General features: G+C 40.2%; 1 protein-coding gene across 1 annotated transcript in view; it reads right to left on the minus strand.

The window, feature by feature from the left end:
• Positions 1-25,398, minus strand: part of luzp2 (leucine zipper protein 2) — a 433,448-nt gene that overhangs the window by 200,786 nt on the left and 207,264 nt on the right. The window lies entirely within an intron of this gene.

Consider the following 25,398-nt stretch of genomic DNA (forward strand, 5'->3'; position numbering starts at 1 on the left):
ACTTCTAAATAAGACAGTTCGGTTTATACTATCGCCTGAGGGGCAGGATTGGTAAACAAAGGCTATGTTCACACTGCAGGCTAAATTCTAAATAATTTCTGTCTGATTTTTTTCATGTCGGTAAGAAAAGTACAGGTCTGATTTCCATATATGGACATTATTTCAATATGTATCTTATAGGACGGCAGTCTTACTGTAAGTCACGTTTATCTGACCAATTCGTCTTCGAAAGGTCACCCAATTCATCGCCAAAAAATGTTGGCGATGAATTGGGTGACCTTTCGAAGACGAATTGGTATATATCTATATATCTATATATATATCTATAAGATACATATTGAAATAATGTCCATATATGGAAATCAGACCTGTAGTTTTCTTACCGATACGTAAAAAGCAATGGCAAACGAAGGAGTAAAAAGCAGTCATTGGCGAAAAGTTGGGTTAGGGCAGGGGTCGGCAACCTTTACCAGTCAAAGAGCCATTTTGACCATTTTCACAAATTATAGACAACAATGGGAGCCGCAAACATTTTTTGAAATTTTAAATGATATAACACTGTATACAAAGTCTTTATTTTACTTTATGCTATGTATAAACCAGGGGTCTCAGACACGCTGCCCACACCTTTGTATGGAATTTGAAAGCTGGTGCGGCACGCGCATTTTAAAAGCATGGCGCTTGTCAGCGTCGTGCGTGCCGTGATGGGACAGCATATAGCACCCACTACAATCAGCGTGCCTGATCAGCCACACGTTGTATGGGGCTTCCGCTTGCTCATGTAGGTGACAGCAAGGCATACTTGTTCAACAACCACACAGGTTACACTGACGGTGGCGGTATAAAAAAAACTTTAACACTCTTACTAATAATGCGCCACTCTGTGAACCCACACCAAACAAGAATGACAAAAACATTTCGGGAGAACATCTGAACATCTGCACCGTAACACAACATAAACACAACAGGACAAATACCCAGAATCCCATGCAGCCCTAAGTTTTCCGGGTTACCAAACCCCGCCCACCTCAACCGACGCACGGGGGTGGGGGTGGGGTTTGGTGGTAGCAGGGGTGTATAATGTAGCCCGGAAGAGTCAGTCAGGGCTGCATGGGATTCTGGGTGTTTGTTCTGTTGTGTTTATGTTGTGTTAATGTGCAGATGTTCTCCGGAAATGTGTTTGTCATTGTTGTTTGGTTTTGGTTCAAAGTGTGGCGCATTATTAGTAAGAGTGTTAAAGTTGGTTTATATGGTCACCGTCAGTGTAACCTGTGTGGCTGTTGACCAAGTATGCCTTGCTGTCACGTACGTGTGCAAGCAGCAGATGTATATTATAAAACAAATGTTGGGCTGGCACGCTGTTAATACAGATTGTAGGGGGCGCCAAATGTTGTACCATCATGGCACACCCTTATTATAGCTGTAAGGGTGAAAATCGGTGATTATTAATATGGACATTATTTCAGTTTTCTGCGAGAGGCACTGAAATCCGGAAGTCTCACGGGAAAATTGGGGGGTTCAGCAAGTTAGCTGCTGAGCCGCATCAGAGTGATCAAAGAGCCGCATACGGCTCCGGAGCCGCGGGTTGCCGACCCCTGGGTTAGGGTAAAACGTTTTGGAACTCAAGTCAATGTCTCACCACTCCTGACTCTGCCTCCTTACCCCAACGCCTCTCAGAACAGACGTGCCCCACAAACTGCGAGACACCATTTTTGCCCTCTTCCTTTCATAATCTCCTATGTACTTTGTAAATATTGGACCAAAATTGGAGGAAATGATTCCCGACCCAGTTTCAATTGAGGACTTTAATGACACCATAGATAGAAATCCCAACTCTTATGTTCCTCAGTAATGTGACACGGGAGGACATAGTTAAAATCGTGGAAAAAATGCAAATCTAAGACTTCAATTGATTGTAATGTAATCGATATGGAAACGATAACATTATTTATTGAAGAGATCTCATGTATATTGGCAACCTTCTCAAACAGGTACATTCCCAAACAAAATTAAAATAACTAAAGTTGCACCAATTTATAAGACTGGAGAAAAATACCAATTTACAAATTATAGACCTGTTTCTTTACTTCCACAAACAAAAATAGAATACTCGCTGAGAACCAATAGGGATACAGAGCTAATGTTTCAACTTCGATGGCTTTAATTAGGATTACAGAAGAAAATTACCAATGCAATCAATAGTAAAAAATGTACGGAAGCACTGTTGATGGATCTAACTAAAGCATTTTACACAATTAATCACAATATTTTAATAAAAAACTAGAACGGTATGGAAGCTTTTATTAGTAGATTGCACAGTACAGTACACATTCCGTACAATTGACCACTAAATGGTAACACCCGAATACGTTTTTCAACTTGTTTAAGTCGGGGTCCACGTTAATCAATTCATGGTAAATATGTGAATTAGAGAAGGCTGTAAACAAGTGGAACAAAGGTAAATCACATCAACTATTCAATGTTTACTTTGTTACACGCTGTAATGATGTAATTATTAGCCTCAACCCAAGTGACCGAATGTTAATGCTAACGCTAAATCTGATGTGTTCATGTTGTCATCGTGAGATAAACAGTGGAAATGCTTAAAAAAAAGCTTAACCTATAGTTACTATAACAATCTACAAGGTTAATATAGTTTGCTTCTCTTTCTTCCCTCCATTTATCCATGTATTTCAAGTTATCATTACATATATGTATTGTTGCATTTGAAACAATTGTATTGTTCATAATAGAGGTAATTTGTCATGTCTGTGTAATCATGTTTTTGTTTTAAGTCATGTTTTTGTTTAGTTATAGGAATTTTTGGTTTCTGGCTTTTCACTCCCTTGTCTTGTTTGCATGAGTATCCATTAGTTTCACCTGTTCCACGTTTGGACTCATTGTGCACTCTTGATTGTCACCATAGCAACTCATTAGTTTTCACCTGTCACGTCACGCACCTGTTTCACGTCTTGAGTCACGCACCTGTTTTCATTAATCATGTCTGTAGTATTTAAGTTCAGTGTTTTTCAGTTTGTCTTTCTGACGACCTCACAACACATTTATGCTCTGTTCATGCCTGATACTTCTTTTCATGTCAATTCCTCAAGCCAAGTAAGTTTTTGTTCCATATTTATAGTCTTTTTGGTTTCATAGTTTGTTCTCCGCCATTGTGCGTGTTTTTTTGTTTGTACTTTTTGCTATAGTCTTTTGGTTTTATAGTTTATTCCCCGCCACTGTGCGCGCTTTCATTTATTCCTTTTTTTGATAATAATAAATCATGTACCTTCATTCCCGTCTCGCCCGTGCCAACTTTCCGTTGCATCCCGGAAAAGCAAACTCCCAAGATCAAGTCTTGACAGTAGGTCGTCAGCAGACCCGCTTTTCCGCACCTAAGTTGGCCGAGTTGGAAAGATTGGACAAAGGAACGTGGGAGGTCCTGCGCGCCATGGAAGCTGAAACGCTCCGCTATTCCCCCACGGAGCGCAAGGATCTCATGTGGGGTCCGACCGGCAAACTGGTGCCGATCAGCTCCGTTTGGCCCGGGGACGTTGGCGCGTCATCCCAGCCAAGGAAGCGCCGCCAAAGGCGAGGGACGCCAGGAAGGACATCTGCGAGCCAGCGGGACACGCCGCTCCCACAAGCCCCGCCCCCTCCGGGCGGAAGCATGCAACAGTCTGCCCGGCTTCCCCAGGATGACATCACAGCCCAAGATTTTTTTTTCAGCTCTTTTTCGTTTGAACACCCGCCTCCAAAAAAAGACACTAATGGCATGTCTTTGATAAAACATTATCAAAACATGTTTTTAGAAATCAGGTCTAGTCAGTCACAGCCATCCCAATTTCATGCCCCGCCCCCCAAGACTCATGCCCCGCCCCCCAAGTCTCAAGTCCCGCCCGCGTCACAATTGTTTTCTTTTTTTTCCGCCCACACAACTCCAGGTGGTGGATAAAGAAAAATATTGTGGCCAAAATAAAGGGGAAATTTCTGCCCTCTCCCGCCCATCCCTACAGAGAGTTCCAGACCGCAGGGAGCGCGTCTGGTATCCGCCCCTTGAGGGGGGGGCTGGGGTCGGGAGCTGTGTAGGTGGGGTGGCTCTGCATCACCATGTCAAGCCACAGCCTCCCTCACGGCCGCCACCACCAGTCTACCGACCTGTCAAGCCACAGCCTCCAGCACGACCGCCCTCACCAGTCTTCCGACCCGTCAAGCCACAGCCTCCAGCACGACCGCCCTCACCAGTCTTCCGACCTGCCAAGCCGCAACCCCCAGCTAGGCCACCTCCACCTGCTCCACGGCTAGCACCAGTCGCAGCTCCACGGCTAGCACCACGGCTAGCACCTGTCGCTGCATCTGTTGCTGCACGAAGGCTAGCACCAGCTCCACCACGCCAAGTTCCACGGCAGACTCCAGTACCCGCACCACGCCTACCCGCATCATGCCAAGCTCCGGTACCAGCTCCACGCCGCCAAGCACTGCCAAGCCAAGACCAAGCACTGCCAAGCCAAGACCAAGACCCTCCACGCCAAGTCCAAGTCCAAGACCCTCCACACCAAGTCCAAGACCCTCCACGCCAAGGCCAAGACCAAGACCCTCCACGCCAAGACCAAGACCCTCCACACCAAGACCCTCCACGCCAAGACCAAGACCCTCCACGCCAAGTCCAAGACCAAGACCCTCCACGCCAAGACCAAGACCAAGACCCACCACGCCAAGCTCCGGTACCAGCTCCACGACGCCAAGTGCCGCCAGTCGCAGCTCAACGACGCCAAGTGCCGCCAGTCGCAGTTCAACGACGCCAAGTGCCGCCAGTCGCAGCTCAACGACGCCAAGTGCCGCCAGTCGCAGCTCAACGATGCCAAGTGCCGCCAGTCGCAGCTCAACGACGCCAAGTGCCGCCATGCCAAGACCAAGACCAAGACCAAGGCTAAGACCCGCTATGCCAAGACCAAGACCCGCCATGGCAAGACCAAGACCCGCCATGCCAAGACCCGCCATGCCAATACCAAGACCAAGACCCGCCATGCCAAGACCAAGACCCGCCATGCCAAGACCAAGACCCGCCATGCCAAGACCTAGACCAAGACCAAGACCCACGCCTAGACCAAGACCAAGACCCACGCCGAGCTTTGCCGCTGGACGCGCCACGCCGAGCTTCGCCGCCTGACTTGCCACGCCGAGCTGCCACGCCTGCCAAGTTGACGACGCGCCTGTCTCCTCGTCGGCCACGGATATGGCCGCTTCCTGGTCGTCCGCCACGCCAAGTGCGCCCACCTCCCAGTCGGCCACGAATGTGGCCAATCCCTGGGCGTCCGCCTCGCCTGCTGCAGCGGCGTTCCACTCGCCGCCGCCACTTGACTTTGCCTCCGTGGATTCGGGGCCACTTGGGCTGGCGACCCACCGCCCTGTCCCCCTCCCGCCCTCCCATGACTCTTGTTAATTTTTTTTATGGACATCTGGTATCTGTCCTTAAGGGAGGGGCTCTGTCATGTCTGTGTAATAATGTTTTTGTTTTAAGTCATGTTTTTGTTTAGTTATAGGAATTTTTGGTTTCTGGCTTTTCTCTCCCTTGTCTTGTTTGCATGATTATCCATTAGTTTCACCTGTTCCATGTTTGGACTCATTGTGCACTCTTGATTGTCACCATAGCAACCCATTAGTTTTCACCTGTCACGTCACGCACCTGTTTCACGTCTTGAGTCACACACCTGTTTTCGTTAATCATGTCTGTAGTATTTAAGTTCAGTGTTTTTCAGTTTGTCTTTCTGACGACCTCACAACACATTTATGCTCTGTTCATGCCTGATACTTCTTTTCATGTCAATTCCTCAAGCCAAGTAAGTTTTTGTTCCATATTTATAGTCTTTTTGGTTTCATAGTTTGTTCTCCGCCACTGTGCGTGTTTTTTTGTTTGTACTTTTTGCTATAGTCTTTTGGTTTTATAGTTTATTCTCCGCCACTGTGCGCGCTTTCATTTATTCCTTTTTTTGATAATAATAAATCATGTACCTTCATTCCCGTCTCGCCCGTGCCAACTTTCCGTTGCATCCCGGAAAAGCAAACTCCCAAGATCAAGTCTTGACATAATTATTGTTATTATTCATTATCAATAGTGCTATTTCTATTGGTATTTGTATTGCTCCATTTGTAGGGTAATAATGCTCATTGTCATTTCTGTCTTATTATTATTTATTTCACTAACTGCTTCTTTGCTATCACTTTTACCATCATATTTGTACATATCATTTTTGCTGATGTTGTTCTGTTTTAGTTGTTTTTGTTATTCTCTCTGTCTTATCCCCGCAATTTCCCCGCAATGTCTTCCTTTTTTTGTCTTTCTATCCCCTCCTGCTCTGGGCTGGCTGCACCAAATAATAATATAAATCCATTTAATAAAGTCAAATACAAATAAGGCAACCAAAGAAGTATTCTCTTTTGTAAAGTTAATTGGTACAGCCGATATGGGCATCTACATCAACAATATGATTTGCCTGAGTAGCTGGACAGGACAAAAAAAAAAAGTCTCGTCTTTTGATTGTTTTTTAAACTGAAGAGTGAGAACAGATTCACAGTTGCAAGCCGTTTGTTTGCAAGACATTTTAATAGAAATTATGTTCGCACCATCCGACTAGACTAGAAATTGAGTCCGTGTCAAACGAAAGCAGCATTTGGATTGACTTTAATGGTTCGGTTTATTGTACTGCTGTGTAGTTGTAAAGTAGTTCAGGTGTCAACACCCGGTAAGTTAGTATAATTTTGAATTTACATTTTCATCGTGTCCTCATTTTTATTCTACTTTTCCTTATATTTGTATATGCATACCTGACGTTTTCATTTATCATTTATATATCGTTTGTGTACTTGTGACCCACAAAGTTGTTTGGAAATAGTGATCTCATTGTCAATGCAGGGCTTCACGGTGGCAGAGGGGTTAGTGCATCTGCCTCACAATACGAAGGTCCTGAGTAGTCTTGGGTTCAATCCCGGGCTCGGGATCTTTCTGTGTGGAGTTTGCATGTTCTCCCCGTGACTGCGTGGGTTCCCTCCGGGTACTCCGGCTTCCTCCCACCTCCAAAGACATGCACCTGGGGATAAGTTGATTGGCAACACTAAATTGGCCCTAGTGTGTGAATGTGAGTGTGAATGTTGTCTGTCTATCTGTGTTGGCCCTGCGATGAGGTGGCGACTTGTCCAAGGTGTACCCCGCCTTCCGCCCGATTGTAGCTGAGATAGGCTCCAGCGCCCCCCGCGACCCCAAAAGGGAATAAGCGGTAGAAAATGGATGGATGGATGGATTGTCAATGCACATAAGATATGGCACCACCTTGGAATATTTACAATGAAGACATAAGCCATGCTAAATTATTATTGTTTCAGAATACTTTTCACAAACACAGAATATATTGGTTTGAATTATTCTGATCTCAATAATATAATATAACCATTTAGTAACATGTCATCAAAGAATAAAAATGCATTTCTTTCGATATGCATCATAACAAAAAGGGTAATATTAAAAAAAATGAATAGATGTTGATAGTCCAACTCATGACTGGTATACACAAGCTATGGAGATGATATCAATAGAAAAAAATGCATTCAGTTTAGATAATAATGAGTCATATATTGGAATATGGGATCCATTGTTTAAATTTGTTTCAAATATTAAATGAAACAAAAATATGACTTATTTTATCTTTGTGAAAAATATTGGACAGAATGTGTTGTCAAAGCATATGAGATGTGATGCAAGTGTAAGCCACTGTTTTTTTTTTAATGTTTTTTTTTTTATAAATGACTGTAATGATCATGTCAATGAGGGATTTCTAATCACTGCTATGTTGGAATTGTTATTATTATTGATACTGTTGTTGATAATATTCATTTTTGTTTGACTGCTTTTGGATTGTTTTGTGTCATGTTTGTGTGGCCTCTTAATTGCTCTGTTGATTGCTATTCTGAATGTTTTTGGGTCGGTTTTGGAATTGGAATTACGTTATTATGGTATTGTTGTGTATTATTTTGTTGGATTGATTAATAAAACAATTTAAAAAAAATAACATAATATAACTGACTTTTACCTGCGATTGTTATTATATATATATATATTGTTTTTAATTGAAACAGTATCTTTTGAACGACTCTTTGAAAGGAACGGTTCGTCAAGATACGAATCCCTTCACTTCACTGTGCCATAAATCCCATCTCTAATAAACACTGACATTTATAATTTATGTATTGTTATTTACAGCTGAAATGGACTATAAGGACTCGCCTGACTTTGATGAATTCATCATTTACTGAGGGGACGACTTTCTGACCGTTGGACAATGCGGGCAAAAGCCTGACATTTTACTTTATTTTTAGATCAAATTATTTTTGTATCTTATTGGTTTGTATTTTAATCACTTACACGTTAGTAAAACAAATGTAATGTACTTATTTTAATGGCATTAATTAATATACCGTACCACTCCTCCATACGTCATCAGCTTGGTTTCTATAAAATACCCTAAACTGTGAAATACGGTGTAAACATATCCACAGGAACTAAATGGTCCTAAACATGCTCTTAAAACACTTAATATACTGTAAAACCTACAGTACATGTTCACATTTCAAGTTTATTCACAATACCATAGAACAATTACAATAGTAGTGAATATCATTTAAGGATGTTGGTAAAGTGAAAGGGTCCCCCAAATAAGCTAGAAGAAGCTTTTGGCAGGGGGTCCAGAGGACAGTATATACATGGAATGCTGAAACATGGTGGCAAGCACAAAAAATACTATATGATAAACACAAAATAATAGTACTAAAGCAAGCATACACATACATACATGCATACATTCATTCAACCATGCAAAACCCAACAGTAGTCTACCCCACATGAGGCATTAGAGATAGGTGGTTAATAGGTAATCATTTTGGTGATAAAACCCCCAATTCCAACCCTTGTGCTGAGTGCCAAGCAGGGAGGTAATGGGTCCCAATTGTTATACTGTTGACTACGGATGCAAAAAATTCTTGAAATTGCCACAAATGCAACCCGCAATACTCGAATCGAGACCACATTTACTTCCAGAAACACACTGCAGTGCGTGTAACATTGTGTTCTATGCACATTCAGGGTCACATTAGACACTGTCATGATCCGTGGTCCGGATCCGGTTTTGTGTTTTCGGTTAGTTTTGGACTCCTTTAGTTCCTGTTTGTGCACCTCTGAGTTTGTTACCATAGCTACTTATTATTTTCACCTGCCTCTTGTGTTCGGGACGCTCACCTGTTTCTAATCAGAGACATTATTTAAGCCTGCCTTTGCAAGTCGGTCGGTCTGGCTTCTTTATTTGCTTCACGCTACTGCTACGTGAGTATTACCGTATTTATCGGAGTATAAGTCGCTCCGGAGTATAAGTCGCACCGGCCGAAAATGCATAATAAAGAAGAAAAAAAAAACATATATAAGTCGCACTGGAGTATAAGTCGCATTTTTGGGGGAAATTTATTTGATAAAACCCAACACCAAGAATAGACATTTGAGAGGCAATTTAAAATAAATAAAGAATAGTGAACAACAGGCTGAATAAGTGTACGTTATTGAGGCATAAATAACCAACTGAGAACGTGCCTGGTATGTTAACGTAACATATTGTAGTAAGAGTCATTCAAATAACTATAACATATAGAACATGCTATACGTTTACCAAACAATATGTCACTCCTAATCGCTAAATCCCATGAAATCTTATACGTCTAGTCCAGGGGTCGGCAACCCGCGGCTCCGGAGCCGCATGCGGCTCTTTGATCACTCTGATGCGGCTCAGCAGCTTACTTGCTGAATCCCCCAATTTTCCCGTGAGACTTCCGGATTTCAGTGCCTCTCGCAGAAAACTCCCGGGATTAATATTCACCGATTTTCACCCTTACAGATATAATAAGGGCGTGCCATGATGGTACAACATTTGGCGCTCTCTATAATCTGTATTAATAGCATGCCAGCCCAACACTTGTTTTACAATATACATCTTCTGATTGCACACGTTCGTGACAGCAAGGCATACTTTGTCAACAGCCACACAGGTTACACTGACGGTGACCATATAAAACAACTTTAACACTCTTACTAATAATGCGCCACACTTTGAACCAAAACCAAACAAGAATGACAAACACATTTCGGGAGAACATCTGCACCTTAACACAACATAAACACAACAGAACAAACACCCAGAATCCCATGCAGCCCTGACTCTTCCGGACTACTTTATACAACCCTGCTACCACCAAACCCCGCCCCCACCCCAACCCTGCTCCCTCACACATCAAACCCCCTGTGCGTCGGTTGAGGTGAGCGGGGTTTGGTAGCGGGGGTGTATAATGTATCCCGGAAGAGTTAGGACTGCATGGGATTCTGGGTATTTGTCCTGTTGTGTTAATGTTGTGCAGATGTTCTCCCGAAATGTGTTTGTCATTCTTGTTTGGTGTGGGTTCACAGTGTGGCGCATATTTGTAACAGTGTTATAGTTTTTTTTTTATACCGGCACCGTCAGTGTAACCTGTGTGGTTGTTGACCAAGTATGTATTGCTGTCACCTACGTGAGCAAGCGGAAACACCATACAACGTGTGGCTGATCAGGCACGCTGGTTGTAGTGGGTGCTATATGCTGTACCATCACGGCACGCACGACGCTGAAAAGCGCCATTCATTTAAAACCTGCGTGCCGCATCAGCTTTCAAATTCCACACAAAGGTGTGGGCAGCGTGTCTGAGACCCCTGGTTTATACATAGCACAAAGCAAAAAGAAAACTTTGTATGAAGTGTTATTTCATTTAAAATTTCAAAACATTTTTGCGGCTCCCACTGTTTTCTATAATTTGCGAAACTGGTCAAAATGGCTCTTTGACTGGTAAAGGTTGCCGACCCCTGGTCTAGTCCCTTACGTGAATGAGCTAAATAATATTATTTGATATTTTACGGTAATGTGTTAATAATTTCACACATAAGTCGCTCCTGAGTATAAGTCGCACCCCCGGCCAAACTATGAAAAAAACGGCGACTTATAGTTTGAAAAGTACGGTATTTGTCTTTAGTCTATGCTAAGTAGTAGCCTTAGCTTCAAGTGCGATCGGCACATTTTTCCTCCGACTTGTTTTCTGTTTTTTGTACCTCTTCGAGTATTCAAGATTAAATCATGTTCCTGCTTGCAAGCCCTGTTCGGAGTCGTCCGTTTGCATCCCGGGAGAACGAACCGCGCAGTAAGCTGCAACCCTGCCGTAACAGACACAAATAAAAGTAATATTTTTTTTTTTTGTAATGTGACTATAAACATAAAAATATTTGATTCGAATACAAACTTCAAATTGGGCATCATACCCTGCAGTGTGGACATAACCCTAAAGCAGCAATATCAAGGTGGAAAGGAACAAAACAAAAACGAATAATGGCAAAGCACTGTCTAGAATAGAGCAGGGGTGGAAATATCTAATTTCTTTTGCTTCTTTCAACCAATTCATTTTATGATGGCTGTTTTTGAGAGATATGTCTCTTGACCAGAGGCATTCCCTTCCAGTTTCATTTTAATATTGGATGTGGTCCATTCAACTATTAAAAAGGAGGGGGGGATGGAGGGGAAATCCAGTGGGTGTATTGTCACATCCTGTCTGTCTCTGCAAAAGCTGTGCTCCTACTGAACGGCACGGCAGAACACGTTTGTGTCCTTTATCGCCGAGCCGCCAAGAGAAAAATACAAATGTTACTTCACAGCGTGTTTGCTTGAAGTGTAGCTGAAGTCAGAATGTTCTTCATTACGGATGTGAACACCCACTGAGATGCCAGAAGTAGTAAGAGACATTTAAGAAACGTCATCATAAGTTAATTCGTCAATAGAAGCTCAGGAGTTATAATCAGCACTATTTATTCCATGTGTCACCCTTTGACCCATCCATCCATCCATCCATCCATTTTCTAATGAATGATGGGTTGTCACGTCTCTGAGCGCTTTGAGTATCTAGTTAGTAGAAAAGCGCCATATAAATAAATGTTATTATTATTATTTAGTGTTTGCAAAACACTGTTTAGAGTGTGCTATTTGGATCTTAGTAAATCAGGCCCTAAGTTTTATTTTTTGTGTAACTAAAGTGTTGCTGTAGCTTGTTTACTTCCGATGCAGTCAGTAGTCATATGTTCAACTTCTTTAGCTATAAAAGTGGTGTTCCTCAAGGTTCCATTTTAGGTCCTCTCATTTTCATAATTTAGGCTATTCAACGAGTGGTTCACGAGTTTGGTTTGAAAATATACTTTATTGTCCCACTCAGGAATATACACTATATTGCCAAAAGTATTTGGCCACCCATCCAAATAATGAGAATCAGGTGTCCTTATCACTTGGCCCGGCCACAGGTGTATAAAATCAAGCAGTTAGGCATGGAAACTGTTTCTACAAACATTTGTGAAAGAATGGGCCGCTCAGTGATTTCCAGCATGGAACTGTCATAGGATGCCACCTGTGCAACAAATGCAGTCGTGAAATGTCCTCGTTCCTAAATATTCCAAAGTCAACTGTCGACTTTATTGTAAGAAAATGAAAGAGTTTGGGAACAACAGCAACTCAGCCACCAAGTGGTAGGCCACGTAAACTGACAGAGCGGGGCGAGCGGATGCAAAGAGGTCGCCGACTTTCTGCACAGTCAGTTGCTACAGAGCTCCAAATTTAATGTGACCTTCCAATTAGCCCATGTCCAGTACGCAGAGAGCTTCATGGAATGGGTTTCCATGGCCGGGTAGCTGCATCTAAGCCATACATCACCAAGTCCAATGCAAAGCGTCGGATGCAGTGGTGTAAAGCACGTCGCCACTGGACTCCAGAGCAGTGGAGACTTGTCCTGTGGAATGATGAATCACGCTTTTCCATCTGGCAATCTGAGGGACGAGTCAGGGTCTGAAGGTTGCCAGGAGAACTGTACATTTTGGACTGCATTGTGCCGAGTGTGACATTTGGTGGAGGAGGAATTATGGTATCGGGTTGTTTTTCAGGAGTTAGTTCCAGTGAAAGGAATTTCGAATACTCCAAAGTACCAAAACATTTTGGACAATTCCATGCTCTCAACCTTGTGGGAACAGTTTGGAGCGGGCCCCTTCCTCTTCCAACATGACTGTGCACCAGTGCACAAAGCAAGGTCCATAAAGACATGGATGACAGAGTCAGGTGTGGATGAACTTGACTGGCCTGCACAGAGTCCTGACCTGAACCCAATAGAACACCTTTGGGATAAATTAGAACGGAGACTGAGAGCCAGGCCTTCTCAACCAACATCAGTGTGTGACCTCAGCAATGCGCTTTTGGAGGAATGGTCGAAAATTCCTATAAACACACTCCACAACCTTGTGGACAGCCTTCCCAGAAGAGTTGAAGCTGTAATAGCTGCAAAAGGTGGACCCACATCATATTGAACCCTATGGGTTAGGAATGGGATGGCACTCCAAGTTCATAGGTGAGTCAAGGCAGGTGGCCAAATACTTTTGGCAATATAGTGTATATGTCTTACACATGAGTGTACCAGTAGAAAGACGTAAATTAAAAGACATATGCGAAGAGTTTACCTTAACAAAAACGATAAAAGTTAAAACTAATTGCAAAATCTTCAGCCTTGGACTCGGAGACTCACATTTTTGCAGAAGGTAAAAACAGCACAGTGCTTCTGTAACTCTGACAAAATAAAAAGACCAAACTCAAATGTCTACTGCTGGGTCCCTGGAATATACACAATAAGAATAACAGTAAAAGGAAAAGTCCGGTCCCTGGTCTTTAGCTTTCTGGAAATGTGACCCCCAAAACAATTTACTTGAATAGCATTACCTTCTACTAGGGTTGTACGGTATGCTGGTATTAGTATAGTACCGCGATACCATTGAATCATTTTCGGTACTATACCGGCTCTCAAAAGTACCAGTCCAGCCCCAGTCGGCAGTGTTTGAGTTACTTCTGAATCACTAATCCTCGCCTCCATGGCGACAATTAAAGTACAATTCTTACAAGTATCATCCCTGCAGGATGAGGAATAGCTAAACATGCTTCACTACACACCGTAGCTCACCTGCATCAAAATGTAAACAAACGCCATTGGTGGATCTACACCTAACATCCACTGTAACGATACCAAGTACAGGAGCGTATCTAGTTGATACTACTATGATTACGTCGATATTTTTTGGCATCACAACATCTTCTTTAGTTTTTTTTTTAATGTATATTATGTTTATAAACTCAGGAAATATGTCCCTGGACACATGAGGACTTTGAATATGACCAATGTATGATCCTGTAACTACTTGGTATCGGATTGATACCCAAATTTGTGGTATCATCCAAAACTAATGTAAAGTATCCAAACAACAGAAGAATAAGTGATTATTACGTTTTAACAGAAGTGTAGAAAGAACATGTTAAAAGAGAAAGTAAGCAGATATTAACAGTAAATGAACAAGTAGATTAATAATTCATTTTCTACCACTTGTCCTTAAAAATGTTGATAAAATAATAGAATGGAAAATGATGACACAATATGTTACTGTATATGTCAGCAGACTATTTAGGAGCCTTTGTTTGCTTACTTACTAATAAAAGACAAGTTTTCTTGTATGTTCACTATTTTATTTAAGGACAAACTTGCAATAAGAAACATATGTTTAATGTACCCTAAGATGTTTTGTTAAAATGAAGCCAATAATGCAATTTTTTGTGGTCCCCTTTATTTAGAAAAGTATCGATAAGTATCGATATAATTTTGGTACCGGTACCGGTACCAAAATATTGCTATCGGGACAACACTACCGTCTACTAAAGTGTAAAACAAACCGTTTAACAAATCCTCATTTGTTCCAGCTTCTATCAAAGCAAAACAAAAACAAATAGTGCAATAGAGCAACGTGCAATGAACACAAGCACTTTGGTACTTTACACTTTTATCACACTTCAAATTGTCCAACATCTCCATAATGTATATTTTAATGCACTGTACCACCTGTGTTTAGCCCTGCTTAGTACATTGTTAATGTCTGTGTTTTTAAGTGATTGTATACCTTTTCTGCCCTATGACACAATAAAGTAAAAGGGGAACATTATCACCAGACCTATGTAAGTGTCAATATATACCTTGATGTTGCAGAAAAAAGACCATATATTTTTTTAACCGATTTCCGAACTCTAAATGGGTGAAGTTTGGCGAATTAAGCGCCTTTCTATTATTCGCTCTCGGAGCGATGACGTCACAACGTTTTCTCAAACACATTACAAACACAGAGTCAAATCAGCTCTGTTATTTTCCGTTTTTTCGACTGTTTTCCGTACCTTGGAGACATCATGCCTCGTCGGTGTGTTGTCGGAGGGTGTAACAACACGAACAGGGACGGATTCAAGTTGCACCAGTGGCCCAAAGATGCGAAAGTGGCAAGAAATTGGACGTTTGTTCCGCACACTTTACCGACGAAAGCTATGCTACGACAGAGATGGCAAGAATGTGTGGATATCCTGCGACACTCAAAGCAGATGCATTTCCAACTGGACTGGACAGATCAGCTTTCAGGAAAAGAGAGCGGATGAAGGTATGTCTACAGAATATATTAATTGATGAAAACTGGGCTGTCTGCACTCTCAAAGTGCATGTTGTTGCCAAATGTATTTCATATGCTGTAAACCTAGTTCATAGTTGTTAGTTTCCTTTAATGCCAAACAAACACATACCAATCGTTGGTTAGAAGGCGATCGCCGAATTCGTCCTCGCTTTCTCCCGTGTCGCTGGCTGTCGTGTCGTTTTCGTCGGTTTTGCTTGCATACGGTTTAAACCAATATGGCTCAATAGCTTCAGTTTCTTCTTCAATTTCGTTTTCGCTACCTGCCTCCACACTACAACCATCCGTTTCAATACATGCCTAATCTGTTGAATCGCTTAAGCCGCTGAAATCCGAGTCTGAATCCGAGCTAATGTCGCTATAACCTTCTGTTGTACCCGCCATGTTTGTTTGTATTGGCATCACTGTGTGACGTCACAGGAAAATGGACGGGTGTATATAACGATGGTTAAAATCAGGCACTTTGAAGCTTTTTTTAGGGATATTGCGTGATGGGTAAAATTTTGAAAAAAACTTCGAAAAATAAAATAAGCCACTGGGAACTGATTTTTAATGGTTGTAACCCTTCTGAAATTGTGATAATGTTCCCCTTTAACGCAATACCCAAAACAAATATCCCTAACGGGGCAATACAGTTTAGCCTGGCCTGACACCAGACTTCTGTTAGATTGAACACTGTTGCCACCTAGCTGCAGGCTTGTGTATTGTTCTAAAATAAATATGAGCGTGTAGACAAAAATAATAAAACATTTCCCCTGCTTCTCTATTTGAGAAACAATGCTTTAAACAACATACCCCCACATAAAATGGTTATAGGTTCTAAAACCTGATTTTATATAAATCAACTTACTAAAAACTAAAAAGCATCCAACAACCCATTTTGGAAGTTTCTCAAATACCGTAAAAGCATTGATTTTATTGCTAGTAAAAAAAGATGAGGGTCCTTAATTCCCCCTTCCAAATCATAAATTTGATTACGTTGATGGCCCTGTGAGTCTTTAATTAAAATATTTTACAATATAAGTTACAAAAGCGCCGTAGCAGATGGCAAGGAGTGGAACGGCAAAGACGAGGTCAAGTACAAGCATCATCAATTGAGTCCTTTCTGTAGGACGGGACATGATTTCCACAAGGACAAATGCTGTTTAACAGGATATAAATTGAGTTTGGTCAGTAAAATCTTCCTGTCACATTTTAGTTCCTCACTTGCAACATTTTACATTGGTCATTGAAAGCAAGGCAAAGGTGGTGACACGGTTGTATCGCGCAATCTTCTTTACCCTGGTCTTTTTTCCCCATTGCATTTAACCTATCAGCTGAGTTAACACTGCGAGTATACGGCATTAGTCTCACCCTGGCCTAGCTCGGGGGATCCTCAGCCTTGAATGTGGGGGTGCAGGACTGAACCCAAGGCCCTTTGGCCTGATGCAAACAGCAGACCTTCCGAATTTAATAAAACTCATGGTTATCGTAATTAGGGTTGGGCATCGGGAATAGATGGGAACCTGAGTTTTACATTCAGATTCTCTCCGAATATCTAAACGTTGTTTTCTATTTTATATGTTCAGTCCGCCAACCGAAAGAAATGCCGCCACTATTTTTTTCTGCATACACAACGGGTGTCAAACTCATTTTAGATTGGGGGCCACACGGAGAAAAATCTACTCCCAATTGGGACGGGACTGGTTAAATCACGACACAATAACTTAAAAATAAAGACAACTTCAGATTGTTTTCTTTGTTTAAAAAAAAGAACAAGCACTTTCTCAAATTGTACAAATCATAATGTTGTTGTTTTTTTTTTACAACTACCTGTTGCGGTTAATAGTATATATACTTTATTTGTCGTTATTTATATTTTCTGAATAAATGATGTGATAATGTTCATCAGTCAACTCATTGGTGTTAATTTTCCAATCTATCAAGATAAAAATAATATATCAATCAATCAATCAATCAATGTTTACTTATATAGCCCTAAATCACGAGTGTCTCAAAGGGCTGCACAAGCCACAACGACATCCTCGGCTCAGATCCCACATCAGGGCAAGAAAAAACTCAACCCAATGGGAAGACAATGAGAAACCTTGGAGGGGACCGCAAAATGTTGAAATAGCCATATTAACTTCTGGAAGTTACTGGCTCAGAATGGCCAAAGGTATAGAGAGATGTGTGTGTCCAAGTTTCTCTTCTAATGGATTTATTACAATCTGTGCAAGCTGGGTAATGTTTGCTTTGGTCTGGAACAACATGGCACACAAACAACTATGAGAAAATGCAGCCAATATTACATACTGATAATGTGTCATGAGACATGCAAATATAAATTAAATGCACAGAGGACATAAGTAAAGGAAATTCAATTAACTCAAATATACCTACAAACGAGGCATAATGATGCAATATGTACATACAGCTAGCCTAAATAGCATGTTAGCATCGATTAGCTTGTAGTCGTGGATTGGCCAAATATGCCCGATAAGCACTCCAGCAAATCAATAAAATCAACAAAGCTCATTCATTCACGCACAGCATAAAACGTTTGGTGGACAAAATGAGACAAAGAAGGAGTGGCATACAATACGTATTTCTGTGGCAGCGTCTGAGAAAGTTGGACATGTAAACAAACTACGGTGAGTTCAAAGACCGCAAAAATTAGTAAGACAAAACGGTGCTTGCCAAGTACTCTCATCAGTGAAGCATGTATAACATAAACAGTGGGATTTGTAACAATTAGGAAGGTTTGTGTCATGTTTTTTCTCCTACAGAAAATATATTAAAACAAAATATATTTTTCCCATTTTCACATTTTCTGAAAGAGGTCCAGGGAGCCAGTAGGGCGGCGCTAAAGAGTTGCTGACCCCCACCCTAAGTGAATAATCTTCCATTGCGGAAAATATTTTTCAGGTCAAAAATCAGTAATCTTGACACTAATGGTAGTATCAGTATGTGATAGACACTACAGTGATTAGATAGATATATTTATAGTCTCGAAATCTTTTTTTGTTTTTGTTTACAAACGTAGGAAATAGGTCACTGGACACAGAAGGACTTCAAAGGTAAAATTCAAAGGATGTAAATGAGTAGTAGATAGTTGTTTAGTTATTGCGCAATTTTGACTTTGTTTTGGTCAAACAATCATACAGTATGAAATATAGGAAAATAAGGAATTAGTATGTGTTGATATTGTTACACTGTCAATAACACTCACCATAAATGCATGAAAAAATGTACAGTTAATACATGTGATCTGTATCGCCGGATTTCACTGATGGATAATTGGTATAAAACCCTGGTCGGAACATCCCAAATGATTTTCAAAAATAAAGTGAACCTTTCTGATAGGAACTCCATAACATTTATATTAAAGTTTAAAGGATAGATATGTATGTATTGCTTGACAAAAGCCCCATGACAAATGCATAGCATACGTTTACCTCTGCCTCTTAAAAGAGGTGTGTGTATATATGTACCGTATTTTCCGCACTATTAGCCGCACCTAAAAACCACAAATTTACTCAAAAGCTGACAGTGCGGCTTTTAACCCGGTGCGCTTTATATATGGATAAATATTAAGATTCATTTTCATAAAGTTTCGGTCTCGCAACTTCGGTAAACAGCCGCCATCTTTTTTCCCGGTAGAACAGGAAGCGCTTCTTCTTCTACGCAAGCAACCGCCAAGGTAAGCACCCGCCCCCATAGAACAGGAAGCGCTTCTTCTTCTACTGTAAGCAACCACCCACCCGCGTAGAAGAAGAAAAAGCGCGCGGATATCACCGTACGTTTCATTTCCTTTGTGTGTTTACATCTGTAAAGACCACAAAATGGCTCCTACTAAGCGACCGGGATCCGGTTCATGAAAAGACGCAATCTCTCCATCCGCACACCGTCACACGGATTATTATTTCACAGCAACTGGAGCACGTACGGTGAATATTCGCACCACAGGGAATGAGAAGTCATCCTTCACTGTGGTTCTAGCTTGCCATGCTAATGGCCAGAAACTTCCACCCATGGTGATATTCAAAAGGAAGACCTTGCCAAAAGAGACCTTTCCAGCCTTTCCAGCCGGCGTCATCATAAAAGCTAACTCGAAGGGATGGATGAAGAAAAGATGAGCGAGTGGTTAAGGTAAGTTTAAGTTTACGCGAAGAGGCCGGGTGGCTTTTTTCACGCAGCTCTGTCCATGTTGATATACGTATGTTTGTGATTGCACATTTGCGTACATTTTGGGAGTGAACAGAGTTGTTAGAACGCTGGTTTTTAATATATTATTAAAGTTTGACTGACCTATCTGACTGTTTTTTTGACATTCCTTTAGCGCAGTTAGATGCGGCTTACAACACCGGGCGGCTTATAGGTGGACAAAGTTTTGAAATATGCCGTTCATTGAAGGCGCGGCTTTTAACCCAGGGCGCCTTATGGTGCGGAAAATACGGTATGTATATATATGTTGGTGTATATTGATGTATATATATATATATATATATATATATATTAATGTATGTATATATATATATATTAATGTATGTATATATATATATATATATATATATATATACATCAAGGGTTGGAATTGAGGGTTAAATCACCAAAAATGATTCCCGGGTGTGGCCACCGCTGCTGCTCACTGCTCCCCTCACCTCCCAGGGGGTGATCAAGGGTGATGGGTCAAATGCAGAGAATCATTTTGCCACACCTAGAGTGTGTGACAATCATTGGTACTTTAACATTAAGTTAATATATATATATATATATATATATATATATATATATATACATATATTTATATATATATATATATATATATATATATATGTATATGTATATATATATATATATATATATATATATATATATATATATATATATATATATATATATTAAGTTAAAGTACCAATGATTGTATACATATATATATATATATATATATATATATATATATATATATATATATATATATATATATATATATATATATATATCGCCGGATTTCACTGATGGATAATCCGGAGTTAAAGTTAAAGTCACACACTCTAGGTGTGGCAAAATGATTCTCTGCATTTGACCCATCACCCTTGATCACCCCCTGGGAGGTGAGAAGAGCAGTGAGCAGCAGCGGTGGCCGCGCCCAGGAATATTTTTTGGTGATTTAACCCCCAAATCCAACCCTTCATGTATATATATATATATATATATATATATATATATATATATATATATATATATATATATATATATATATATATATATATATATATAAATAATCAGAATCGTCAAAATTCAAACAATGCCCAACCATAACTGTAATACATATTCAATACACACATTTAAAAATTGTAGCAACTTGTATAACATTATCAGGAGAAGAAAATACTCCAGATGGACAGAATGGTTATAAAATACAAGCTCAGGATTATGTCTGTACAAAATAAATAAGATCCCTAATTGATGTTTGTTATGAGTAATTACAGTGAGCAGTAAATTGCCATTGACCAGGAGTGCAATGTTCTCACAGTGGAATTGCTTTTCAAGAAATGCTGCACGAGATATACTTTAATTAATTAGACCCGATAGAAAAAGTGAAAATTCAGTCAAGAAGACCGTGGGTACATTTTAAAAGTTTATTTAAAAAAAAGAGCTGAATGCAGGTATCCATGGTCAGACTCCTTAACTGTGTTGCAGCCTGCTAAGATTCCATCCAACAATCCTGTACACCCCTCACATTTGTCTATGTCACAGATTTCCAAAAGCAGACCATCCATAACAACCCATAAATCACGAGTAGAAAACATACCTAGATAAATAACACAGTATAGTCAAACCCTGTATGTGGCATGCCACCCAATAACGTCAGATGGATAGTTATTCTCATTTGGTACCCATTGACAAGAAATCAAGTTGTAAAAAATAATGTGTGAATATTTGGGGTATACTCTGGGATTCTACCTAGCTTAAAAATATGCATGTCAGGTTCATTTAATACTCTAAATCAGGGGTGTCCAAACTACGGCCCGCCGATGTCTTCCATTTTGCCTGCGAGACTTCATGAGTTTAATAATGCATTTTACTCACATGGCATTCATTTTATTGGTCTGACAATTTTGATGCTGATATTATGTCGCCATCTAGAGGACGAATGCAGGCCAATGACCTTTAATTATTAGAATTGTGTGCAGCATTTACTTATATGACCCGATGCAAACAACCTTCCCTAGTCATGGTGCAAAAAAATTCCAACCACCACAAAATGCCAACAGACATGGTCACACATAACACAACCTGCTCACTGAACTTTGTAGACATTATATTTTTTTTATTTAACACCCATTGGATAAGCGGAAGAAGATGGATGGATGGATGGATGAAATCCATTACAAAGCAAGGTGATAAAAATGCAAAACACTCTCCACACTTATCCATATTTGGGGCATTTTAGCTGCTTGATATTTCTGATTGATTACAAAACTTTAAGGAGGTTGTCACGGTAGTAAACAAAGTAGAAGTCAAACTTTCACTTACTCTTAATATCCAGTTTATTAATGATATATCCATTGTACTAATATAATATGTACACATGTTTCTGTGGTTTATCCGTTATACAGTGCTCAATAACGGGGTAGAGCGGAATATATGTTAGGTCAGGAAAAAACACAGAGGCTTTTTCATCCCTACAAGCCTGTTTCGCAGGTCATCCGGGGATTTTATTGAAGTGTCTGTGTGTATATATATATATATATATATATATATATATATATAGGATACAGTACATGAGGGTGTGGCCATTGTTACACAATAGTGCCTTGATTCTGTACCGGCATGATGAGACCAGTTTGTTGCGTTTGTTTAAAGTGGACATGCTGGGGTGGTTTATAATAAACATGTTTTCTTTCAAGCACAGGTTACATCTTTTAGCTGCACTGTTGTATGGGGAGCTAGATGCGACAATTTGCCAAGTAATGGCGTGATCAATTTTATTGTCTTTGAGAGTCCATATGTATTTGCTCAGCTCTGTAAAGTTCTTGAGTTGGGGCCTACGGAATGATGCTGTGTGATTGTTATAACTGGTTTTAAAGGTCTTTTCTGTGAGTCCAATGTATGTCTCTGTGTTTGAGTTGTCCTTGCGGGTGACGCTGGCCTGGTAAACAACTGATATTTTGAAACAATTTCCCTTGAGTGGGCAGTTAAGCCTTTGTCTGCAATTGCAGCTATCTGTGGCGTTCGAGTTGTTAGCGGTTGCTTGTCTGTGAGTGCTCAGGATCTTTTTGTTATGTGAGTCAATGGTTTGTTTGATATACTTCATTCAGCTGTAGCTAAGTTTTAAGGTGTTCCTGTTGAATATCTTCCTGTCTAGATGTTTTTTGGGGAAGTGCCTGTCAATACCCTATACATATGTAACAACCACAGTTCAATAAAATTCCCTGAAGAGCAGAGAAACCTGCAAAACAGCCTTGTAGGGATTAAATAGCCTTTGTGTTTTTTCCTCACCTAATGTATAAATATATATATATATATATATATATATATATATATATATATATATATATATATATATATATATATATATATATATATATATATATAAACAAAAAGTTGGGACACCCCTGCTCTAAATGGTCCATGGATGTGGATGTGAGTGTAAATGCGTGTGTATCTATGTGCCCTATGCCCAGTCCAGGGTGTACCTCACCCTTAACCCAAAGTTTGTTTGTTTGTGTTTATTTATTTGAAGGACAATGTGCAGTTACATTAAAAACAATGGCTGCACCAGATTTAGCACCATGCTAATGTCCTTCTGTAGTCCTTTTATGGCACATTTAAATTTAAAATACAAGTGCAATACATAGAGAAAGTGGGTGTTACAAATCAGTGAGCGGTCAAGTTACAGTATTTTAGCAGCATCATTTTAAGTGCAGAAGTGTAAAAAGTGCAACAGTTTTTACCAACTGGGACGGTCTCTAGAAAATTGATGGATAATTGTTGTGGCTTTTCAATACCTGGCAACAGACCCATGATCACTGAAAGTCTAACGTGGTATCCTCTTTGTAATGACAACGACGGCAGTCTCTGACAAAGAGACTTATGATCAGCGATTGTACCATAAAGCACCTGGCCTTACAGCAAATAAATTGAAATACCAAAATCTTTCATTTCAGACATCTGCTGTTTGAAAGCAGACCCTGGCTGACTTCATGAAACTCATCAGACTCTAGAGACCATGAATGAGGCTGTATTATTTGGCTCTATATTATTGAGTACAAATATGTCCAAAGCTTTGGAGTCAGCGCAGGTCTACAGTTGTTAAGGCTGACCCTGCTGTATGAAATACTATTTCAGAGGAAAATAAAGGCAACAGCACTTGATAACACCATCACTATTCAAGTAATGGCTCAATAAGGAAGCCAAGGCTATAGCATCAAGCCTGAGAGAGAGAACAACAGGGGTCCGGTCCCCTGTTGACAAGAACTAGTCGTCAGTATGATTAAAGTGTTAGCACAGTAAGAAATACATCCAGGTTTATTGGACAGCCTGAACACAAATTTTCAAATGCTGCAATGCTCTCCCATATTTCTTATATTGTAGCATATGCTAAAACATATTTCTGCCACATCACTGCCAATTTTCATTTGCGAGCCCCGGAGCCTCTCCGGAATTCTTCAAATTCATGATTGACGTCCAAGGGCACTCTAAAAAACCAACATGGAAACTCGTAGTGTCGTTTCTTAAATGGAAGTGGTCACAAAGCTCGGAATTGGACTAATTGAAGCAGACACACGCTTGTGTGTTTAAGTGGTCATTTTCAAACACATAACAAAAGTAAGCAGCTGTTCGAATTGAGCCATCATTATAACCATAATAAGCAAACTATCACCTGGTTGCAGAAATTGGGCACTTAGATGTATTGATGAAAATAATTGCTAACCATCTATCAATGATTTATTTTGAAAATAAATAAAATAAAGAAGGTACCCAAGAAACAAAATTAAGCGTTTGTTTTTGTCACTAGGGTTGATTGATTGATTGATTGAGACTTGTATTGGTAGATTGCACAGTACAGTACATATTCCGTACAATTGACCACTAAATGGTAACACCCGAATAAGTTTTTCAACTTGTTTAAAAGCGCCCGCACCCCCAGTAAGTACTGTAATTTCCAAACTATAAGCTGTTACCTTTTTCCCCACGCTTTGAAACTTGCGCTTTGTACAATACTGCCAGTAATGTATGGATCTTTCCGGATTCACAAGTTTTTGCGTGCCGCCAATAAATATAGCCTCGTCACATCAGACAACTGAAAGTGTTTACCTCATTGGTGCCCACACTTTTTCAGCAGGTGTGCTATTTATCAAATGAACAAGTTGAGTTGATCTACCTCATATATATATGTACCGTATTTTTCGGACTATAAGTCGCAGTTTTTTTCATAGTTTGGCCGGGCTCCAGTGCGATTTATATGTTTGTTTTCTTCTTTATTATGCATTTTCGGCAGATGCGACTTATACTCCGGTGCGACTTATACTCCGAAAAATACGGTATATATATATATATATATATATATATATATATATATATATATATATATATATATATATATATATATATATATATATATATACGTTAGGTCAGGAAAAAACACAGAGGCTATGCCATCCCTACAAGCCTGTTTTGCAGCTTTCCCTGCTCATTAGGGGATTTTATTTATTTAAAATCCCGGGGGATATTATTGATTCAAAATCCCCTGACGAGCAGGGAAACCTGTGAAACAGGCT

This window comes from Nerophis lumbriciformis, linkage group LG15 (genome assembly GCF_033978685.3).
Source record: "Nerophis lumbriciformis linkage group LG15, RoL_Nlum_v2.1, whole genome shotgun sequence".
NCBI classification, from domain to species: domain Eukaryota; kingdom Metazoa; phylum Chordata; class Actinopteri; order Syngnathiformes; family Syngnathidae; genus Nerophis; species Nerophis lumbriciformis.